Genomic DNA, 23733 nt, shown 5'->3' on the forward strand with positions numbered 1-23733 from the left:
AGGGAACACATTTATACAACAGGGAACACCTTTACACAACAGGGAACACATGTACACAACAGGGAACACATTTCCACAAGAGGGAGCAATTTTTCGCAACAGGGAACACAGTTACACAATAGGTAACATCTTTATACAACAGGAAACATCTTTACACAACAAGGAACATATTTATACAACAGGGAACACCTTTACGCAACAGGGAACACCTTTACACAACAGGGAACATCTTTACATAACAGGGAACACATTTACACAACAGGGAACACATTTATACAACAGGGAACACCTTTACACAACAGGGAACACATGTACACAACAGGGAACACATTTCCACAACAGGGAGAAATTTTTCGCAACAGGGAACACAGTTATACAATAGGTAACATCTTTAAAGAACAGGAAACATCTTTACACAACAAGGAACATATTTATACAACAGGGAACATCTTTACACAACATGGAACACGATTACACAACAGGGAACATGTTTAAACAACAGGGAACACCTTTGTACAACAGGGAACACCTTTACGCAACAGGGAACAACTTTACACAACAGGGAACATCTTTACACAACAGGGAACACCTTTACACAACAGCGAACATGTTTAAACAACAGGGAACACCTTTACACAACAGGGAACACCTTTACACTACAGGGAACATGTTTAAACAACAGGGAACACCTTTGTACAACAGGGAACACCTTTACGCAACAGGGAACAATTTTACACAACGGGGAACACCTTTACACAACAGGGAATATGTTTAAACAACAGGGAACACCTTTGTACAACACGGAACACCTTTATGCAACAGTGAACAGCTTTACACAACAGGGAACATCTTTGCACAACAGGGATCACCTTTACACAACAGGGAACACATGAACACAACAGGGAACACATGAACACAACAGGGAACTCATTTACACAACAGGGAACACCTTTATACAATAGGGAACACATTTACACAGCAGGGAACGTATTTACATAACAGGGAACAGCTTTACACAACAGGGAACACCTTTACACAACAGGGAAGACATTTACACAATAGAGAACACATCTACACAACAGGGAACACCTTAAAACAACAGGGAACACATCTACACAACAGGGAACATATTTACACAACAGGGAACACATCTACACAACAGGGGACACGTTTACATAACAGGGAACATCTTTAGAAAACAGGGGACTCGTTTACACAACAGGGAACAACTTTACCCAACAGGAAAATCTTTTCACAACACGAAGCACCATCATACCATTCTCACCCTTCCTCAAAGTCTCCTTAACCCTGCTTGTCTCTCTCTCCCTCTGTCTCTCCCGCAGTCTCCGACTTTCCCTCAGTCTCTTCCTCGTGTTACTCAGTTTGTTTGTCTGTCTCTCTCTGGTTTCCTCAGTTTTATCGCTTTCAATACAGTCTGGAGGCTGAAATTTGTCTCCCAACACTTAGCACTGACAGGTAGCTGGAGACGTCTTGTACCCTGTAGCAGAGTGGCGCAGCGGAAGCGTGCTGGGCCCATAACCCAGAGGTCGATGGATCGAAACCATCCTCTGCTATTTACATTCTGATTTACGCCAACAAGAAAGATCTGTTGCTGCCCACGATCACATCGCACTTATTTTTATTACACTTTACTTACATCAACTGCCTACCTGCAATAAACACAAAAACCTGCGACACAATTTTCAAAGCATTTAATTCGCACCAACATAAGCTGCAAATGCTGCAAACAGGCAGCAGCCTCGACTTTCCCCTTTCAACACATTCCTGCAGCGCCGCCTCTCCACCACCAGATGGTGCTCTTGGCCACAGTAAAACACCTCACATGGTCACAGTGAGGAGACAGACAGCGACACAGAACAGCTTCACACAACAGGGAACACCTTTACACTACAGGGAACACATCTACACAACAGGGAACATCTTTACACAACAGGGAACATCTTTACACAACAGGGAACACATCTACACAACAGGGAACACATTTACACAACAGGGAACACATCTACACAACAGGGAACACATCTACACAACAGGAAACACCTATATACAACAGGGAACACATTCGGGAACATCTTTACACAGCAGGGAACACTTCTACACAACAGGGAACATCTTTGCACAGCAGGAAACATCTTTACACAGCAGGGAACACATTTACAGAACAGGAAACGCATCTACACAAAAGGGAACACATTTACACAACAGGGAACACCTTTACATAACAGGGAACGCATCTACACGACAGGGAACACCTTTATGCAGCAGGGAACGCATCTACACAACAGGGAACACCTTTACACAGCAGGGAACACATTAAAACAACAGGGAACACATTTACACAACAGGGAAAATCTTTACACAACAGGGAGAATCTTTAAACAATAGGAAACACATTTCCACAACAGGGAACACCTTTACACAACAGGGAACACATTTACACAACAGGGAACACCTTTACACAATAGGGAACACATTTACACAACAGGGAACACCTTTGTGCCTCTCTATGGTTTCCTCAGTGTTATCGCTTTCAATACAATCTGGAGGCTGAAATTTGTCTCGCTAACACTTAGCACTGACAGGCATCTGAAGATAACTGTCACCCACAGCAGAGTGACGCAGTGGAAGCGTGATCGGCCCATTACCCAGAGGTCAATGAATCGAAACCATCTTCTGCTATTTACATTTTGATTTACACCAACGAGAAATATCTGTTGCAGCGCACTTATTTTTTTATCACACTTTATATTTTACTTACATCAAGTTTACATAACAGAGAACATCTTTACACTACTGGAAACATATTTGCACACGAGGGAACGCCTTTACACAACAGAAAATATATTTACACAACAGAACAGCTTTACACAACAGAGAAAATCTTTACACAACAGAGAACATTGTAGTGTCCGTGTGTAGATAAAGACACTGAAGACAGGAGTTGGTTCAGAGGTATTTACTAAGCAAGTCTGGGGGGGGTTCTAAAGGATATACACAATACACAGGCTTATATAGCCCAAGTGGCAATTACCGGCATTACGCACACCTGGGGCTCTTAAAGGCACATACACCACAATTGCTTTTAAAGGCACGTACACCACAATTCCTCCCCTTCTAGCTAACTAGTACATCATATTTTAAGTAATTATTAATTACATGTTATATGCAAAATAATATACATTGCTGTATTAATTAATTATAAGTTAGTCTCTCAGGAGGCTTCCTGACTCGGTCCGGATAATGCCTCGGGGGTGTAGTAGTTTCTTGTGGTGTAGTAGGTTCTTCTGGTAAGGCTGATTCGGCTTGAAGGCCAGTGTCGGGTTCATCGGGTTCCAGTATCACCGGATCGGAGGTAGATATGGGTATCTCTACTTCATCGTTAGATGTATAGCGTGGTGGTGTAGGTTGTCCCTTTTCGGATGACTTGATGATTTGGTCAGCATGGCGCCTTATTATGCTTTCTCCGATGTCCACGGTATACATCAGTGGTCCTAGCCGTGTGCAGATAGTTCCAGGCTGCCATTTCTCGGTACGGTAGTCCCGGGCCAAAACCGGTTGGCCTATCTGGAAGGCCCTAGTTGGCCTTTTATTCATGCCCTGAAACTGCCGGTTCTCCACGTCCCTTCGGATGTTGGGCGTGACCAAATCCAGCCGGCATCTTAGGTTTCTATTGTAGAACATCATGGCGGGAGTTTGGTTTGTAACCATATGTGTTGCATTCCTATATGCAAATAAGAAGTTATCCACCTTGTGCTGAAGTTTTATGTTTTCATTACCCATGGCCTTGATGGCCTTCTTAAAGGTCTGGACAAACCTTTCAGCCAATCCATTGGTGGCGGGATGGTATGGGGCAGACGTGTAGTGCTTTACCCCATTGTTCTTTAAGAACTTTCTGAATTCTTCGGACACAAATTGCGGTCCATTATCAGAACATATCTGTTCCGGCAGCCCATTCCTGGCAAATATGGTCCTTAATACTGTGATGGTTTTTTCCGTGGTGGTGGAGGACATCTTTATTACCTCCGGCCACTTGGAGTGTGCATCAACTGCGATTAAGAACATTGAGTCCATAAATGGACCAGCAAAGTCGAGGTGCACCCTTTGCCAGGGAGATGAGGGCCACTCCCATGGATGTAGAGGGGCCTGTGGCAGAGCATTTTGGACCTTCTGGCATCCTAGGCAGCTCTTGGTCATGTCTTCGATGTCTCCATCGATACCTGGCCACCATACAAACGCCCTAGCTAGGTTCTTCATTTTCACTCCACCCAGATGCCCCTCGTGAAGCTCCTTTAGCACTTTATCCTGGAGTTTGGGTGGAATCACCACTTTGGATCCACACATCAAGGTTCCTCGGCACACTGACAGCTGTTCTCTTCTTTACGAGAATGCTGGCAACAGTGGTTCGCCATGTGCTGGCCATCCCTTCATTGTTAAATCGTAGACCCGAAAGAGAGTAGGGTCATTTCTGGTCTCCCTTTCAATGGCAGAATTTGTCACCGGTAGACATTCCACTATGGTAGAGTGGAATATCTCTACTGGGTCTACTGTAGGTGCCTCTTCTATCGTTGGCAACAGCAGGCGCGATAAACCGTCAGCATTCCCATGCTGTTTTGACCCTTTGTATTCAATGTTGTATTGGTGTGCCCCTAGAAAAAGGGACCACCTCTGTAGTCTTTGTGCCGTCATAATGGGGACACCTTTCTTAGGGTTGAATATGGAGATGAGGGGTTGATGGTCAGTCAGCAAGGTAAATTTTTGTCCGTGTAGGTAATGGTTGAATTTCTTCACTCCCCATACCAGGCTGAGTGCTTCCCTGTCTATCTGGGAATAGTTACGCTCAGCTGAGTTCAATGAGCGTGACGCAAAAGCTATCGGCCGTTCCGAGCCATCAGGGAATCTATGGGACAATACCGCTCCTATGCCGTAAGGGGATGCATCGCACGCCAGTCTGATTGGTAGTGATGGGTTGTAATGAGCCAAAACTTTCTCGGATGTGATTAAGTCTTTACATTTATGGAAGGCACGTTTACAGTCTTCGTTCCATTTCCAAATCACTCCTGTGTGTAGAAGATCATTAAGAGGGTGTAGAATAGTTGATAAGTTCGGTAAAAATTTATGATAGTAATTTATTAATCCCAGGAATGACCTCAATTGTGAAACATTTTCAGGTGCTGGGGCTTTTATAACTGCTTCAATTTTTTCAGGTGACTTATGCAACCCTTCCTTATTAATTATGTGGCCACAATATGATATCTGATTTTGGAAAAATTCGCACTTGGGGCGATTTGCTCATAGGCCCCGTTCTTTCAGCTTAGTGAGCACCTGCTCCAAATTGGCAAGGTGCTCGTTGTCGTTTTCTCCTGTTATAAGGATGTCGTTTAGGTAACACTGAGTCCCCGGAATCCCTTGCAGGACTTGCTCCATAGCTCTTTGCCAGATAGCTGGAGCTGATGCTACTCCAAAAACCAGTCGATTGTACTGGTACAGGCCTTTGTGTGTTTATTGTGAGATACTTTTTAGAGGTCTCCTCAACCTCCATCTGTAGATATGCCTGTGCCAAATCAATTTTTGTGAAACGTTTTCCTCCGGATAGTGAGGCGAAAATATCTTCTATCCTCGGAAGAGGATACTGTACCGTGTGAAGGACCGGGTTTACAGTCACCTTAAAGTCCCCACAGATGCAAATTTTTCTCTGTTCCTCAGAGTTATTTTTCAATGCTTTTTTCATGACTGGAACGATGGGTGTTGCCCATTCGCTCCAATCTATTTTGGATAATCCGCCTGCCTTTTCCAAATTCTCCAGCTCTGCCTCGACTGCCGGACGTATTGCGTATGGCACCGGTCTTGCCTTAAAAATTTTTGGAATTGCTGCATCTTCCACTTTTATTGAGGCGGTGATGCCTTTCAAGGTTCCTATTTTCTCTTGAAACACTTCTTTGGCATTGGCCAAGATGTCTTTTTATCATTCAGGTATGATGTCATCATTGTTTTTTTCCTTACTGGTCACCGTCAGTGCCTGAATGGAGTGCCAGTCTAAACGTATCTTCCTTATCCATTCACGTCCCAACAACGGTGGACCGCCATCTTGTTGAATGTATAAATACAACTTTTGTATTTCTTTGCCGTTGCATACCACAGGCACCTTTATTTTTCCTTTGGGGTATACTTTCTGCCCCGTATATGTTTTTAAGATAATGGATGTGTCTTTTAGAGGTATATGCGAAAATAGCCTCTCGTAATCTCGTCGATTTATTACGGTTAGAGCTGATCCTGTATCTAGCTCCATTTTAACTGGGGACCCTGCTATTATGAGGGTAACCCAAATGGTCTGGTAATCTTCATTGGCAATTACATTATGTAATTTGAGAGAGCTTAGTCTCTTGTTCCCGGAGTCGCTATCACTCTTCTGGTCTTTGGCGCTACTGTCCGTCATCATTTGTACCTTTCTGTGCTTTTCCTTATTGATTCTTTTCCCGTTAGTGGATTTTTTATTTTTAGATCGGCATACACGTGGAATGTGTCCCATCTTTCCGCATCGCCTGCATGCTTTTTCTTTGAACCAGCAATCCCTCTGGTCATGGTTGGATCTGCCGCAGCGATAACATCTCTCGAAACCCCATGTCATTTCATGGGTGCCGAAGTCCTGTGGCCTTTGCTGTATCTTTGCCGCTCCTATTGCACTGAAAGCCTTGTCCAGTGTTAAATCTTTTCCAGAAGATACCTTTTTTTGTGTTTCTACACTTAGGGGATCGCAGATGAATTTGTCTTGCAGAGAATCTGCCAGTCCTGCCTCGAATTGGCAGTGTAGGGTATCAACAATCTCCTCAAAATTCTTGTCCATCGGTTCGGCTGGAGTGATTAAGTTGCGTAACAGCTTGTATGTTTCTGCGCCCATTAGATCCAGAAGCACTGAAGCTTTTTTTTCATCTTCTATTCCATTTGCGGTGCAAAACACCTCCACTCTTTCTACATATGTGGTCCAATCCTCTATCTTGTTATCAAAAACATAAATATTGCCAAAGTTAGGTTCTGTTTCGTTATCAAAAGCATCAATATTGCCAGAATTAGGCATTGCAAAAAAAGATATGGCGCTTCCTGCGCTTTCCCGCCGCTACCGATAACAACGCTGTTTTACTGTGGTTTCCGTTTATTCACTGTTGGAGACTCGTTCCCGACGGAGGTCTAAACGCTGACCTGCTTGCCGCGCCGGCCGTCTCCCGAGTGCACCCTCCCAGTCCGTTATTGCTTGCCTCCGGTTTCGCTGCCTGTCTCAGCTGTAGAGCCCGCCGCTGGAGCCCCAGCCTGACGCCCAGGAAGGATTAGCGCAGTACCTGTCACCAGCTTGGCCAGCTGGTGAAACCACAGTTTCTATTACTTCCTTGAGTCTTCTGGACGCTGGAGGAATCGATGTCCTTGAGGTGCTGCCGAATTGTAGGTAAGTCCGTTTCCACTTCGTCGCCACTGTAGTGTCCGTGTGTAGATAGAGACACTGAAGACAGGAGTTGGTTCATAGGTATTTACTAAGCAAGTCTGGGGGGGTTTCTAAAGGATATACACAATACACAGGCTTATATAGCCCAAGTGGCAATTACCGGCATTACGCACACCTGGGGCTCTTAAAGGCACATACACCATAATTGCTTTTAAAGCACATACACCACAAACATATTTACTCAACAGAGAAGATCTTTGCACAACTGGGAACGTCTTTACACAACAGAGAACATCGTTAAACAACAGAGAATATCTTTACACAACAGGGCACACCTTTGCATAATAGGGAACACATTTACACAACAGAAAACATCTTCATACCAGTCCCTCCCTTCCTCTCAGTCTCTCTTTCCCTGTCTGTCTATCTCTCCGTCTCTGTCTTTCCCTCAGTCTCTGTCTCTCGCTCGTGTTACTCAGTCTGTTTGTCTGTCTCTCTCTGGTATCCCTCAGTGTCTTTCTCTATCCCTCCCTTTGTGTGTCCTGAAAGCCTCTTGCTGGTTTTCTGTGTGTCATTGTGTGTGTGTCCCATTGTGGGTGGTGTAATACTGAGTGTCCTTGTGTAGCCAGGGTGAGCTTCCCAACACCTGTGTTGCTGTGTCCGGGATTCTGGGCTATTTGAGGGCAATGCTATCGCTTTCAATACAGTCTGGAGGCTGAAATAACACAGCACTGACAGGCAGCTGTATTATGGATGGACAATCAAAGTTTTTTTAACTACCATTTTTAATATTGCTTCTGACTGAGAACCCATTTATTAGTTGATGAAAGTATTCTGTCAATTGTAATTAAGATGTTTATTTGTTATAAAATCCTGTTGCAAGGTCTCCCATAAATCAGTTCTGACCTGCAAGGGGTTAAAAATAGCTCAGTTGAAATGGGCGGGAATCGAACCCAGCTCAACTGTTTGGAAGGCAGCTATGCTCACCGCTATACCACCATCGCTCACACAATCCCCGTCTTATATTTACAGACTAACCACTTCTTTCGGATCTTCAGCGGGACAAATACGATATTTTGAATTCATTTTAATCAGAGCGTAAGCACGATGCTGAGGCACTTTCCCTGCAATTAACAATGGCCACTGTGAATAGTTATTTTGCTTAGACTGAGCCCTCACCCCATTTATTATTTTAAAGTCCTTTATGACTTAAAACAATAATCCACAAAAATGAATTGAAGATCAATTTTAAGGGAGAAACATAGAATATAGGGAGCAGGAGTAGGCCATTCGGCCCTTGGAGCCTGCTCCACCATTTAATGAGATCATGGCTGATCATCCAAATTCAGCACCCTGTACCTGCTCCTAACTTCTATGTTTCTATGTTATTCATTCAGCCCGTTACACAACAGGGAACATCATTATACAACAGGGAACACATTTACACAACAGGGAACACATCTACACAACAGGGAACATCTTTTTATAACAGGGAACACAGTTACACAACAGGGAACACATTTATACAACAGGGAACACATTTACACAACAGGGAACACATGTACACAACAGGGAACACATTTCCACAACAGGGAGAAATTTTTCGCAACAGGGAACCCAGTTATACAATAGGTAACATCTTTATACAACAGGAAACATCTTTACACAACAAGGAACATATTTATAGAACAGTGAACATCTTTACACAACACGGAACACGTTTACGCAACAGGGAACAACTTTACACAACAGGAAACACCTTTACACAACAGGGAACACCTTTACACAACAGGGAACATGTTTAAACAGCAGGGAACACCTTTACACAACAGGGAACAACTTTACACAACAGGGAACATGTTTATACAACAGCGAACACCTTTGTACAACAGGGAACACCTTTACGCAACAGGGAACAACTTTACACAACGGGGAACACCTTTACACAACAGGGAACATGTTTAAACAACAGGGAACACCTTTGTACAACACGGAACACCTTTATGCAACAGTGAACAGCTTTACACAACAGGGAACATCTTTGCACAACAGGGATCACCTTTACACAACAGGGAACACATGAACACAACAGGGAACACATGAACACAACAGGGAACTCATTTACACAACAGGGAACACCTTTATACAATAGGGAACACATTTACACAGCAGGGAACGTATTTACATAACAGGGAACAGCTTTGCACAACAGGGAACACCTTTACACAACAGGGAAGACATTTACACAATAGAGAACACATCTACACAACAGGGAACACCTTAACACAACAGGGAACACAGCTACACAACAGGGAACATATTTACACAACAGGGAACACATCTACACAACAGGGGACACGTTTACATAAAAGGGAACATCTTTAGAAAACAGGGGACACGTTTACACAACAGGGAACAACTTTACCCAACAGGGAACATCTTTTCACAACACGAAGCACCATCATACCATTCTCACCCTTCCTCAAAGTCTCCTTAACCCTGCCTGTCTCTCTCTCCCTCTGTCTCTCCCGCAGTCTCCGACTTTCCCTCAGTCTCTTCCTCGTGTTACTCAGTTTGTTTGTCTGTCTCTCTCTGGTTTCCTCAGTGTCATCGCTTTCAATGCAGTCTGGAGGCTGAAATTTGTCTCGCTCACACTTAGCACTGACAGGTAGCTGGAGACGTCTTGTACCCTGTAGCAGAGTGGCGCAGCGGAAGCGTGCTGGGCCCATAATCCAGAGATCGATAGATCGAAACCATCCTCTGCTATTTACATTCTGATTTACGCCAACAAGAAAGATCTGTTGCTGTTCACGATCACATCGCACATATTTTTATTACATTTTACTTACATCAACTGCCTACCTGCAATAAACACTAACACCTGCGACACAATTTTCAAATCATTTTATTCGCACCAACATAAGGTGCAACTGCTGCAAACAGGCAGCAGCCTCGACTTTCCCCTTTCAACACATTCCTGCAGCACCGCCTCTCCACCACCAGATGCTGCTCTTGGCCACAGTAAAACACCTCACATGGTCACAGTGAGGAGACAGACAGTGACACAGAACAGCTTCACACAACAGGGAACACCTTTACACTACAGGGAACACATCTACACAACAGGGAAAATCTTTACACAACAGGGAACACCTTTACTCAACAGGGAACACATTTACACAACAGGGAACACTTTTACAAAACAGGGAACACATCTACACAACAGGGAACACATCTACACAACAGGAAACACCTATATACAACAGGGAACACATTCACACATCAGGGAACACCTTTACACAGCAGGGAACACGTCTAAACAAAAGGGAACATCTTTGCACAGCAGGAAACATCTTTACACAGCAGGGAACACATTTACACAACAGGAAACGCATCGACACAACAGGGAACACCCTTACACAGCAGGGAACACATTTACACAACAGGGAACACCTTTACATAACAGGGAACGCATCTACACGACAGGGAACACCTTTATGCAGCAGGGAACACCTTTACACAGCAGGGAACGCATCTACACAACAGGGAACACCTTTACACAGCAGGGAACACATTTACACAGCAGGGAACACATTAAAACAACAGGGAACACATTTACACAACAGGGAAAATCTTTACACAACAGGGAGAATCTTTAAACAATACGGAACACATTTCCACAACAGGGAACACCTTTACACAACAGGGAACACATTTACACAACAGGGAACACCTTTACACAATAGGGAACACATTTACACAACAGGGAACACCTTTGTGCCTCTCTATGGTTTCCTCAGTGTTATCGCTTTCAATACAATCTGGAGGCTGAAATTTGTCTCGCTAACACTTAGCACTGACAGGCATCTGAAGATAACTGTCACCCACAGCAGAGTGGCGCAGAGGAAGCGTGATCGGCCCGTTACCCTAGAAGTCAATGAATCGAAACCATCTTCTGCTATTTACATTTTGATTTACACCAACGAGAAATATCTGTTGCAGCGCACTTATTTTTTTATCACACTTTATATTTTACTTACATCAAGTTTACATAACAGAGAACATCTTTACACTACTGGAAACATATTTGCACACGAGGGAACGCCTTTACACAACAGAAAATATATTTACACAACAGAACAGCTTTACACAACAGAGAAAATCTTTACACAACAGAGAACATATTTACTCAACAGAGAAGATCTTTGCACAACTGGGAACGTCTTTACACAACAGAGAACATCGTTAAACAACAGAGAATATCTTTACACAACAGGGCACACCTTTACACAATAGGGAACATCTTTGTGCCTCTCTATGATTTCCTCAGTGTTATCGCTTTCAATACAATCTGGAGGCTGAAATTTGTCTCGCTAACACTTAGCACTGACAGGCAGCTGGAGATGTCTTGTACCCTGCAGCAGAGTGGAGCAGCGGAAGCGTGCTGGGCCCATAACCCAGAGGTCGATGGATCTGAAACCATCTTCTGCTACTTACATTCTGATTTACACCAACAAGAAAGATCTGTTGCTGCCCATGATCACATCGCACTTATTTTTATTACACTTAATTACATCAACTGCCTACCTGCAATAAACACAAAAACCTGCGACACAATTTTCAAATCATTTTATTCGCACCAACATAAGCTGCAACTGCTGCAAACAGGCAGCAGCCTCGACTTTCCCCTTTCAACACATTCCTGCAGCACCGCCTCTCCACCACCAGATGGTGCTCTTGGCCACAGTGAAACCCTGGCACAAGGTCACGGTGAGGAGACGGACAGTGACACAGAACACCTTTACACAACAGGGAACACCTTTACACAACAGGGAACACCTTTACACAACAGGGAACATCTTTATACAACAGGGAACACATTTACACAACAGGGAACACATCTACACAACAGGGAACATCTTTACACAACAGGAAACACCTTTACACAACAGGGAACATCTTTATACAACAGGGAACACATTTACACAACAGGGAACACATCTACACAACAGGGAACATCTTTACACAACAGGGAACACCTTTACACAACAGGGAACACATTTAAAAAACAGGGAACGCATTTGCACAACAGGGAACACCTTCACACAGCAGGGAACACATTTACACAACAGGGAACACCTTTACACAGCATGGAACGCATTTACACAACAGGGAACACCTTTACACAACAGGGAAAACCTTTGCACAACAGGGAACGCTTTTGCACAACAGGGAACGCATCTACATAACAGGGAGCACGTTTACACAGCAGGGAACATCTTTACACAACAGGGAACATCTTTACACAACAGGGAACACCTTTACACAAAAGGGAACACCTTTACACAGCAGGGAACACATTTACACAACAGGAAATGCATCTACACAACAGGGAACACGTTTACACAGCAGGGAACGCATCTACACAACAGGGAACACCTTTACACAGCAGGGAATACATTTACACAACAGGGAACACATTAAAACTACAGGGAACACATTTACACAACAATGAGAATCATTACGCAACAGGGAGAATCTTTACACAATAAGGAACACATTTCCACAACAGCGAACACCTTTACACAACAGCGAACACATTTACACAACAGGGAACACCTTTACACAATAGGGAACACATTTACACAACAGGGAACATCTTTGTGCCTCTCTATGGTTTCCTCAGTGTTATCGCTTTCAATACAATCTGGAGGCTGAAATTTGTCTCGCTAACACTTAGCACTGACAGGCATCGGAAGATAAATATCACCCACAGCAAAGTGACGCAGCGGAAGCATGATGGTCCCAGAGATCGATGGATCGAAGCCATCTTCTGCTATTTACATTTTGATCTACACCAACGAGAAACATCTGTTGCAGCGAACTTACTTTTTTATCACACTTTATATTTTACTTACATCAAGTTTACATAACAGAGAACATCTTTACACTACTGGAAACATATTTGCACACGAGGGAACGCCTTTACACAACAGAAAATATATTTACACAACAGAACAGCTTTACACAACAGAGAAAATCTTTACACAACAGAGAACATATTTACTCGACAGAGAAGATCTTTGCACAACTGGGAACGTCTTTACACAACAGAGAACATCGTTAAACAACAGAGAATATCTTTACACAACAGGGCACACCTTTGCACAACAGAAAACATCTTCGTACCACTCCCTCCCTTCCTCTCAGTCTCTCTTTCCCTGTCTGTCTATCTCTCCCTCTGTCTCTCTCGCAGTCTCTGTCTTTCCCTCAGTCTCTGTCTCTCGCGTTACGCAGTCTGTTTGTCTGTCTCTCTCTGGTATCCTCAGTGTCTTTCTCTATCCCTCCCTTTGTGTGTCCTGAAAGCCCCTTGCTGGTTTTCTGTGTGTCATTGTGTGTGTGTCCCATTGTGGGTGGTGTAATACTGAATGTCCTTGTGTAGCCAGGGTGAGCTTCCCAACACGTGTGTTGCTGTGTCCGGGATTCTGGGCTATTTGAGGGCAATGCTATCGCTTTCAATACAGTCTGGAGGCTGAAATTTCACAGCACTGACAGGCAGCTGTATTATGGATGGACAATCATGGAGGATTAAAGATTTTTTAACTACCATTTTTAATATTGCTTCTGACTGAGAACCCATTTATTAGTTGATGAAAGTATTCTGTCAATTGTAATTAAGATTTTTATTTGTTATAAAATCCTGTTGCAAGGTCTCCCATAAATCAGTTCTGACCTGCAAGGGGTTAAAAATATCTCGGTTGCGATGGCCGGGAATCGAACCCGGGTCAACTGCTTGGAAGGCAGCTATGCTCACCACTATACCACCATCGCTCACACAAGCTGCATCTTATATTTACAGACTAACCACTTCTTTCGGATCTTCAGCGGGACAAATACGATATTTTGAATTCATTTTAATCAGAGCGTAAGCACGATGCTGAGGCACTTTCGCTACAATTAACAATGGCCACTGTGAATAGTTATCTTGCTTAGACTGAGCCCTCACCCCATTTATTATTTTAAAGTCCTTTATGACTTCAAACAATAATCCACAAAAATGAATTGAAGATCAATTTTAAGGGAGAAACATAGAATATAGGAGCAGGAGTAGGCCATTCGGCCCCTCGAGCCTGCTCCACCATTTAATAAGATCATGGCTGATCATCCAAATTCAGTACCCTGTCCCTGCTCCTATCTTCTATGTTTCTATGATATTCATTCAGGCCGTTACACAACAGGGAACATCATTGTACAACAGGGAACACATTTACACAACAGGGAACACATCTACACAACAGGGAACATCTTTACATAACATGGAACACATTTACACACCAGGGAACACCTTTACACAACAGGGAACACCTTTACACAACAGGGAACGCATTTATACAACAGGGAACACCTTTACACAACAGGGAACACATTTCCACAACAGGGAGCAATTTTTCGCAACAGGGAACACAGTTACACAATAGGTAACATCTTTATACAACAGGAAACATCTTTACACAACAAGGAACATATTTATACAACAGGGAACACCTTTACGCAACAGGGAACACCTTTACACAACAGGGAAGACATTTACACAATAGAGAACACATCTACCCAACAGGGAACATATTTACACAACAGGGAACACATCTACACAACAGGGGACATGTTTACATATAAGGGAACATCTTTACACAACAGGGGACACGTTTACACAACAGGGAACAACTTTTCACAACACGAAGCACCATCATACCATTCTCACCCTTCCTCAAAGTCGCCTCTGTCTCTCTCTCCCTCTGTCTCTCCCGCAGTCTCCGACTTTCCCTCAGTCTCTTCCTCGTGTTACTCAGTTTGTTTGTCGGTCTCTCTCTGGTTTCCTCAGTGTCATCGCTTTCAATGCATGCTGGAGGCTGAAATTTGTCTCCCAACACTTAGCACTGACAGGTAGCTGGAGACGTCTTGTACCCTGTAGCAGAGTGGCGCAGCGGAAGCGTGCTGGGCCCATAACCCAGAGGTCGATGGATCGAAACCATCCTCTGCTATTTGCATTCTGATTTACACCAACAAGAAAGATCTGTTGCTGCCCACGATCACATCGCACTTATTTTTATTACACTTTACTTACATCAACTGCCTACCTGCAATAAACACTAAAACCTGCGACACAATTTTCAAATCATTTTATTCGCACCAACATAAGCTGCAAATGCTGCAAACAGGCAGCAGCCTCGACTTTCCCCTTTCAACACATTCCTGCAGCACCGCCTCTCCACCACCAGATGGTGCTCTTGGCCACAGTGAAACCCTGGCACAAGGTCACAGTGAGGAGACGGACAGTGACACAGAACACCTTTACACAACAGGGAACACTTTTACACAACAGGGAACATCTTTATACAACAGGGAACACATTTACACAACAGGGAACACATCTACACAACAGGGAACATCTTTACACAACAGGGAACACCTTTACACAACAGGGAACACATTTAAAAAACAGGGAACGCATTTACACAACAGGGAACACCTTCACACAGCAGGGAACACATTTACACAACAGGGAACACCTTTACACAATAGGGAACACATTTACACAGCATGGAATGCATTTACACAACAGGGAACACCTTTACACAGCAGGGAACACTTTTACACAACAGGGAACGCATCTACATAACAGGGAACACCTTTACACAGCAGGGAACACATTTACACAACAGGGAACACCTTTACACAGCAGGGAACATCTTTACACAACAGGGAACATCTTTACACAACAGGGAACACCTTTACACAAAAGGGAACACCTTTACACAGCAGGGAACACATTTACACAACAGGAAACGCATCTACACAACAGGGAACACGTTTACACAGCAGGGAACATCTTTACACAACAGGGAACACCTTCACACAGCAGGGAACGCATCTACACAACAGGGAACACCTATACACAGCAGGCAATACATTTACACAACAGGGAACACATTAAAACTACAGGGAAAACATTTACACAACAGGGAGAATCTTTACACAACAGGGAACACCTTTACACAACAGGGAACATCTTTATACAACAGGGAACACATTTACACAACAGGGAACACATCTACACAACAGGGAATATCTTTACACAACAGGGAACAGCTTTACAGAACAGGGAACACATTTAAAAAACAGGGAACGCATTTACACAACAGGGAACACCTTCAAACAGTAGGGAACACATTCACACAACAGGGAACACCTTTACACAATAGGGAACACATTTACACAGCATGGAATGCATTTACACAACAGGGAACACCTTTACACAACAGGGAACACTTTTACACAACAGGGAACGCATCTACATAACAGGGAACACCTTTACACAGCAGGGAACACATTTACACAACAGGGAACACCTTTGCACAGCAGGGAACATCTTTACACAACAGGGAACATCTTTACACAACAGGGAACACCTTTACACAAAAGGGAACACCTTTACACAGCAGGGAACACATTTACACAACAGGAAACGCATCTACACAACAGGGAACACGTTTACACAGCAGGGAACGCATCTACACAACAGGGAACACATTTACACAGCAGGGAATACATTTACACAACAGGGAACACATTAAAACTACAGGGAACGCATTTACACAACAGGAAGAATCATTACGCAACAGGGAGAATCTTTACACAATAAGGAACACATTTCCACAACAGGGAACACCTTTACACAACAGCGAACACATTTACACAACAGGGAACACCTTTACACAATAGGGAACACATTTACACCACAGGGAACACCTTTGTGCCTCTCTATGGTTTCCTCAGTGTTATCGCTTTCAATACAATCTGGAGGCTGAAATTTGTCTCGCTAACACTTAGCACTGACAGGCATCGGAAGATAAATATCACCCACAGCAAAGTGACGCAGCGGAAGCATGATGGTCCCAGAGATCGATGGATCGAAGCCATCTTCTGCTATTTACATTTTGATTTACACCAACGAGAAACATCTGTTGCAGCGCACTTATTTTTTATCACACTTTATGTTTTACTTACATCAAGTTTACATAACAGAGAACATCTTTACACGACTGGAAACATATTTGCACACGAGGGAACGCCTTTACACAACAGAAAATATATTTACACAACAGAACAGCTTTACACAACAGAGAAAATCTTTACACAACAGAGAACATATTTACTCAACAGAGAAGATCTTTGCACAACTGGGAACGTCTTTACACAACAGAGAATATCTTTACACAACAGGGTACACCTTTGCATAATAGGTTACACATTTACACAACAGAAAACATCTTCATACCAGTCCCTCCCTTCCTCTCAGTCTCTCTTTCCCTGTCTGTCTATCTCTCCCCTCTGTCTCTGCCTTTCGCTCGTGTTACGCAGTCTGTTTGTCTGTCTCTCTCTGGTATCCTCAGTGTCTTTCTCTATCCCTCCCTTTGTGTATCCTGAAAGCCCCTTGCTGGTTTTCTGTGTGTCATTGTGTGTGTGTCCAATACTGAGTGTCCTTGTGTAGCCAGGGTGAGCTTTCCAACACGTGTGTTGCTGTGTCCGGGATTCTGGGCTATTTGAGGGCAATGCTATCGCTTTCAATACAGTCTGGAGGCTGAAATAACACAGCACTGACAGGCAGCTGTATTATGGATGGACAATCATGGAGGATTAAAGATTTTTTAACTACCATTTTTAATATTGCTTCTGACTGAGAACCCATTTATTAGTTGATGAAAGTATTCTGTCAATTGTAATTAAGATTTTTATTTGTTATAAAATCCTGTTGCAAGGTCTCCCATAAATCAGTTCTGACCTGCAAGCGGTTAAAAATATCTCGGTTGCGATGGCCGGGAATCGAACCCGCGTCAATTGCTTGGAAGGCAGCTATGCTCACCACTATACCACCATCGCTCACAGAAACAACAGCTTATATTTACAGACTAACCACTTCTTTCGGATCTTCAGCGGGACAAATACGATATTTTGAATTCATTTTAATCAGAGCGTAAGCACGATGCTGAGGCACTTTCCCTACAATTAACAATGGCCACTGTGAATAGTTATCTTGCTTAGACTGAGCCCTCACCCCATTTATTATTTTAAAGTCCTTTATGACTTAAAACAATAATCCACAAAAATGAATTGAAGATCAATTTTAAGGGAGAAACATAGAATATAGGGAGCAGGAGTAGGCCATTCGGCCCCTCGAGCATGCTCCACCATTTAATGAGATCATGGCTGATCATCCAAATTCAGTACCCTGTCCCTGCTCCTATCTTCTATGTTTCTATGATATTCATTCAGGCCGTTACACAACAGGGAACATCATTATACAACAGGGAACACATTTACACAACAGGGAACACATCTACACAACAGGGAACATCTTTACATAACAGGGAACACATTTACACATCAGGGAACACCTTTACACAACAGGGAACGCATTTATACAACAGGGAACACCTTTACACAACAGGGAACACATGTACACAACAGGGAACACATTTCCACAACAGGGAGCAATTTTTCGCAACAGGGAACACAGTTACACAATAGGTAACATCTTTATACAACAGGAAACATCTTTACACAACAAGGAACATATTTATACAACAGGGAACACCTTTACGCAACAGGGAACACCTTTACACAACAGGGAAGACATTTACACAATAGAGAACACATCTACACAACAGGGAACACCTTAACACAACAGGGAACACATCTACACAACAGGGAACATATTTACACAACAGGGAACACATCTACACAACAGGGGACATGTTTACATAACAGGGAACATCTTTACACAACAGGGGACACGTTTACACAACAGGGAACAACTTTTCACAACACGAAGCACCATCATACCATTCTCACCCTTCCTCAAAGTCGCCTCTGTCTCTCTCTCCCTCTGTCTCTCCCGCAGTCTCCGACTTTCCCTCAGTCTCTTCCTCGTGTTACTCAGTTTGTTTGTCTGTCTCTCTCTGGTTTCCTCAGTGTCATCGCTTTCAATGCTGTCTGGAGGCTGAAATTTGTCTGCCAACACTTAGCACTGACAGGTAGCTGGAGAGGTTTTGTACCCTGTAGCAGAGTGGCGCAGCGGAAGCGTGCTGGGCCCATAACCCAGAGGTCGATGGATCGAAACCATCCTCTGCTATTTGCATTCTGATTTACACCAACAAAAAAGATCTGTTGCTGCCCACGATCACATCGCACTTATTTTTATTACACTTTACTTACATCAACTGCCTACCTGCAATAAACACTAAAACCTGCGACACAATTTTCAAATCATTTTATTCGCACCAACATAAGCTGCAACTGCTGCAAACAGGCAGCAGCCTCGACTTTCCCCTTTCAACACATTCCTGCAGCACCGCCTCTCCACCACCAGATGGTGCTCTTGGCCACAGTGAAACCCTGGCACAAGGTCACAGTGAGGAGACGGACAGTAACACAGAACACCTTTACACAACAGGGAACACCTTTACACAACAGGGAACATCTTTATACAACAGGGAACACATTTACACAACAGGGAACACATCTACACAACAGGGAACATCTTTACACAACAGGGAAGACCTTTACACAACAGGGAACACATTTAAAAAACAGGGAACGCATTTACACAACAGGGAACACCTTCACACAGCAGGGAACACATTTACACAACAGGGAACACCTTTACACAATAGGGAACACATTTACACAGCATGGAATGCATTTACACAACATGGAACACCTTTACACAGCAGGGAACACTTTTACACAACAGGGAACGCATCTACATAACAGGGAATACTTTTACACAGCAGGGAACACATTTACACAACAGGGAACACCTTTACACAGCAGGGAACATCTTTACACAACAGGGAACATCTTTACACAACAGGGAACACCTTTACACAAAAGGGAACACATTTACACAGCAGGGAACACATTTACACAACAGGAAACGCATATACACTACAGGGAACACGTTTACACAGCAGGGAATATCTTTACACAACAGGGAACACCTTCACACAGCAGGGAACGCATCTACACAACAGGGAACACCTATACACAGCAGGGAATACATTTACACAACAGGGAACACATTAAAACTACAGGGAAAACATTTACACAACAGGGAGAATCTTGACACAACAGGGAACACCTTTACACAACAGGGAATATCTTTATACAACAGGGAACACATTTACACAACAGGGAACACATCTACACAACAGGGAACATCTTTACACAACAGGGAACAGCTTTACACAACAGGGAACACATTTAGAAAACAGGGAACGCATTTACACAACAGGGAACACCTTCACACAGCAGGGAACACATTTACACAACAGGGAACACCTTTACACAATATGGAACACATTTACACAGCATGGAATGCATTTACACAACAGGGAACACCTTTACACAACAGGGAACACTTTTACACAACAGGGAACGCATCTACATAACAGGGAACACCTTTACACAGCAGGGAACACATTTACACAACAGGGAACACCTTTACACAGCAGGGAACATCTTTACACAACAGGGAACATCTTTACACAACAGGGAACACCTTTACACAAAAGGGAACACCTTTACACAGCAGGGAACACATTTACACAACAGGAAACGCATCTACACAACAGGGAACACGTTTACACAGCAGGGAACGCATCTACACAACAGGGAATACCTTTACACAGCAGGGAATACATTTACTCAACAGGGAACACATTAAAACTACAGGGAACGCATTTACACAACAGGAAGAATCATTACGCAAAAGGGAGAATCTTTACACAATAAGGAACACATTTCCACAACAGGGAACACCTTTACACAACAGCGAACACATTTACACAACAGGGAACACCTTTACACAATAGGGAACACATTTACACAACAGGGAACACCTTTGTGCCTCTCTATGGTTTCCTCAGTGTTATCGCTTTCAATACAATCTGGAGGCTGAAATTTGTTTCGCTAACACTTAGCACTGACAGGCATCGGAAGATAAATATCACCCACAGCAAAGTGACGCAGCGGAAGCATGATGGTCCCAGAGATCGATGGATCGAAGCCATCTTCTGCTATTTACATTTTGATTTACACCAACGAGAAACATCTGTTGCAGCGCACTTATTTTTTATCACACTTTATATTTTACTTACATCAAGTTTACATAACAGAGAACATCTTTACACTACTGGAAACATATTTGCACACGAGGGAACGCCTTTACACAACAGAAAATATATTTACACAACAGAACAGCTTTACACAACAGAGAAAATCTTTACACAACAGAGAACATATTTACTCAACAGAGAAGATCTTTGCACAACTGGGAACGTCTTTACACAACAGAGAAGATCGTTAAACAACAGAGAATATCTTTACACAACAGGGCACACCTTTGCATAATAGGGAACACATTTACACAACAGAAAACATCTTCATACCAGTCCCTCCCTTCCTCTCAGTCTCTCTATTCCCTGTCTGTCTATCTCTCCCTCTGTCTCTCTCGCAGTCTCTGTCTCTCGCTCGTGTTACGCAGTCTGTTTGTCTGTCTCTCTCTGGTATCCTCAGTGTCTTTCTCTATCCCTCCCTTTGTGTGTCCTGAAAGCCCCTTGCTGGTTTTCTGTGTGTCATTGTGTGTGTGTCCCATTGTGGGTGGTGTAATACTGAGTGTCCTTGTGTAGCCAGAGTGAGCTTCCCAACACGTGTGTTGCTGTGTCCGGGATTCTGGGCGATTTGAGGGCAATGCTATCGCTTTCAATACAGTCTGGAGGCTGAAATTTCACAGCACTGACAGGCAGCTGTATTATGGATGGACAATCATGGAGGATTAAAGATTTTTTAACTACCATTTTTAATATTGCTTCTGACTGAGAACCCATTTATTAGTTGATGAAAGTATTCTGTCAATTGTAATTAAGATTTTTATTTGTTATAAAATCCTGTTGCAAGGTCTCCCATAAATCAGTTCTGACCTGCAAGGGGTTAAAAATATCTCGGTTGCGATGGCCGGGAATCGAACCCGGATTAACTGCTGGGAAGGCAGCTATGCTCACCACTATACCACCATCGCTCACACAAGCAACATCTTATATTTACAGACTAACCACTTCTTTCGGATCTTCAGCGGGACAAATACGATATTTTGAATTCATTTTAATCAGAGCGTAAGCACGATGCTGAGGCACTTTCCCTACAATTAACAATGGCCACTGTGAATAGTTATCTTGCATAGACTGAGCCCTCACCCCATTTATTATTTTAAAGTCCTTTATGACTTAAAACAATAATCCACAAAAATGAATTGAAGATCAATTTTAAGGGAGAAACATAGAATATAGGAGCAGGAGTAGACCATTCGGCCCCTCGAGCCTGCTCCACCATTTAATGAGATCATGGCTGATCATCCAAATTCAGTACCCTGTCCCTGCTCCTATCTTCTATGTTTCTATGATATTCATTCAGGCCGTTACACAACAGGGAACATCATTATACAACAGGGAACACATTTACACAACAGGGAACACATCTACACAACAGGGAACATCTTTACACAACAGGGAACAGCTTTACACAACAGGGAACACATTTAAAAACAGGGAGCGCATTTACACAACAGGGAACACCTTCACACAGCAGGGAACACATTTACGCAACAGGGAACACCTTTACACAATAGGGAACACATTTACACAGCATGGAATGCATTTACACAACAGGGAACACCTTTACACAACAGGGAACACTTTTACACAACAGGGAACGCATCTACATAACAGGGAACACCTTTACACAGCAGGGAACACATTTACACAACAGGGAACACCTTTGCACAGCAGGGAACATCTTTACACAACAGGGAACATCTTTACACAACAGGGAACACCTTTACACAAAAGGGAACACCTTTACACAAAAGGGAACACCTTTACACAACAGGGAACATCTTTACACAACAGGGAACACCTTTACACAAAAGGGAACACCTTTACACAGCAGGGAACACATTTACACAACAGGAAACGCATCTACACAACAGGGAACACGTTTACACAGCAGGGAACGCATCTACACAACAGGGAACACCTTTACACAGCAGGGAATACATTTACACAACAGGGAACACATTAAAACTACAGGGAACGCATTTACACAACAGGAAGAATCATTACGCAACAGGGAGAATCTTTACACAATAAGGAACACATTTCCAC

General features: G+C 43.3%; 3 non-coding genes across 3 annotated transcripts; all 3 read right to left on the bottom strand.

The window, feature by feature from the left end:
- Positions 1-14212: 14212 nt before the first annotated feature.
- On the bottom strand, positions 14213-14284 carry trnag-ucc (transfer RNA glycine (anticodon UCC)). Its single transcript has one exon. It is a non-coding gene; the product is annotated as a tRNA-Gly (tRNA).
- Positions 14285-18322: 4038 nt separating this feature from the next.
- On the bottom strand, positions 18323-18394 carry trnag-ucc (transfer RNA glycine (anticodon UCC)). The gene has a single exon. It is a non-coding gene; the product is annotated as a tRNA-Gly (tRNA).
- Positions 18395-22520: 4126 nt separating this feature from the next.
- trnag-ucc (transfer RNA glycine (anticodon UCC)) lies at positions 22521-22592 on the bottom strand. Its single transcript has one exon. It is a non-coding gene; the product is annotated as a tRNA-Gly (tRNA).
- Positions 22593-23733: the final 1141 nt, after the last annotated feature.

The sequence above is a fragment of the Somniosus microcephalus genome, chromosome 29 (assembly GCF_052327205.1).
Source record: "Somniosus microcephalus isolate GS21.2 chromosome 29, FLI_Smic_1.0, whole genome shotgun sequence".
NCBI classification, from domain to species: Eukaryota; Metazoa; Chordata; class Chondrichthyes; order Squaliformes; family Somniosidae; genus Somniosus; species Somniosus microcephalus.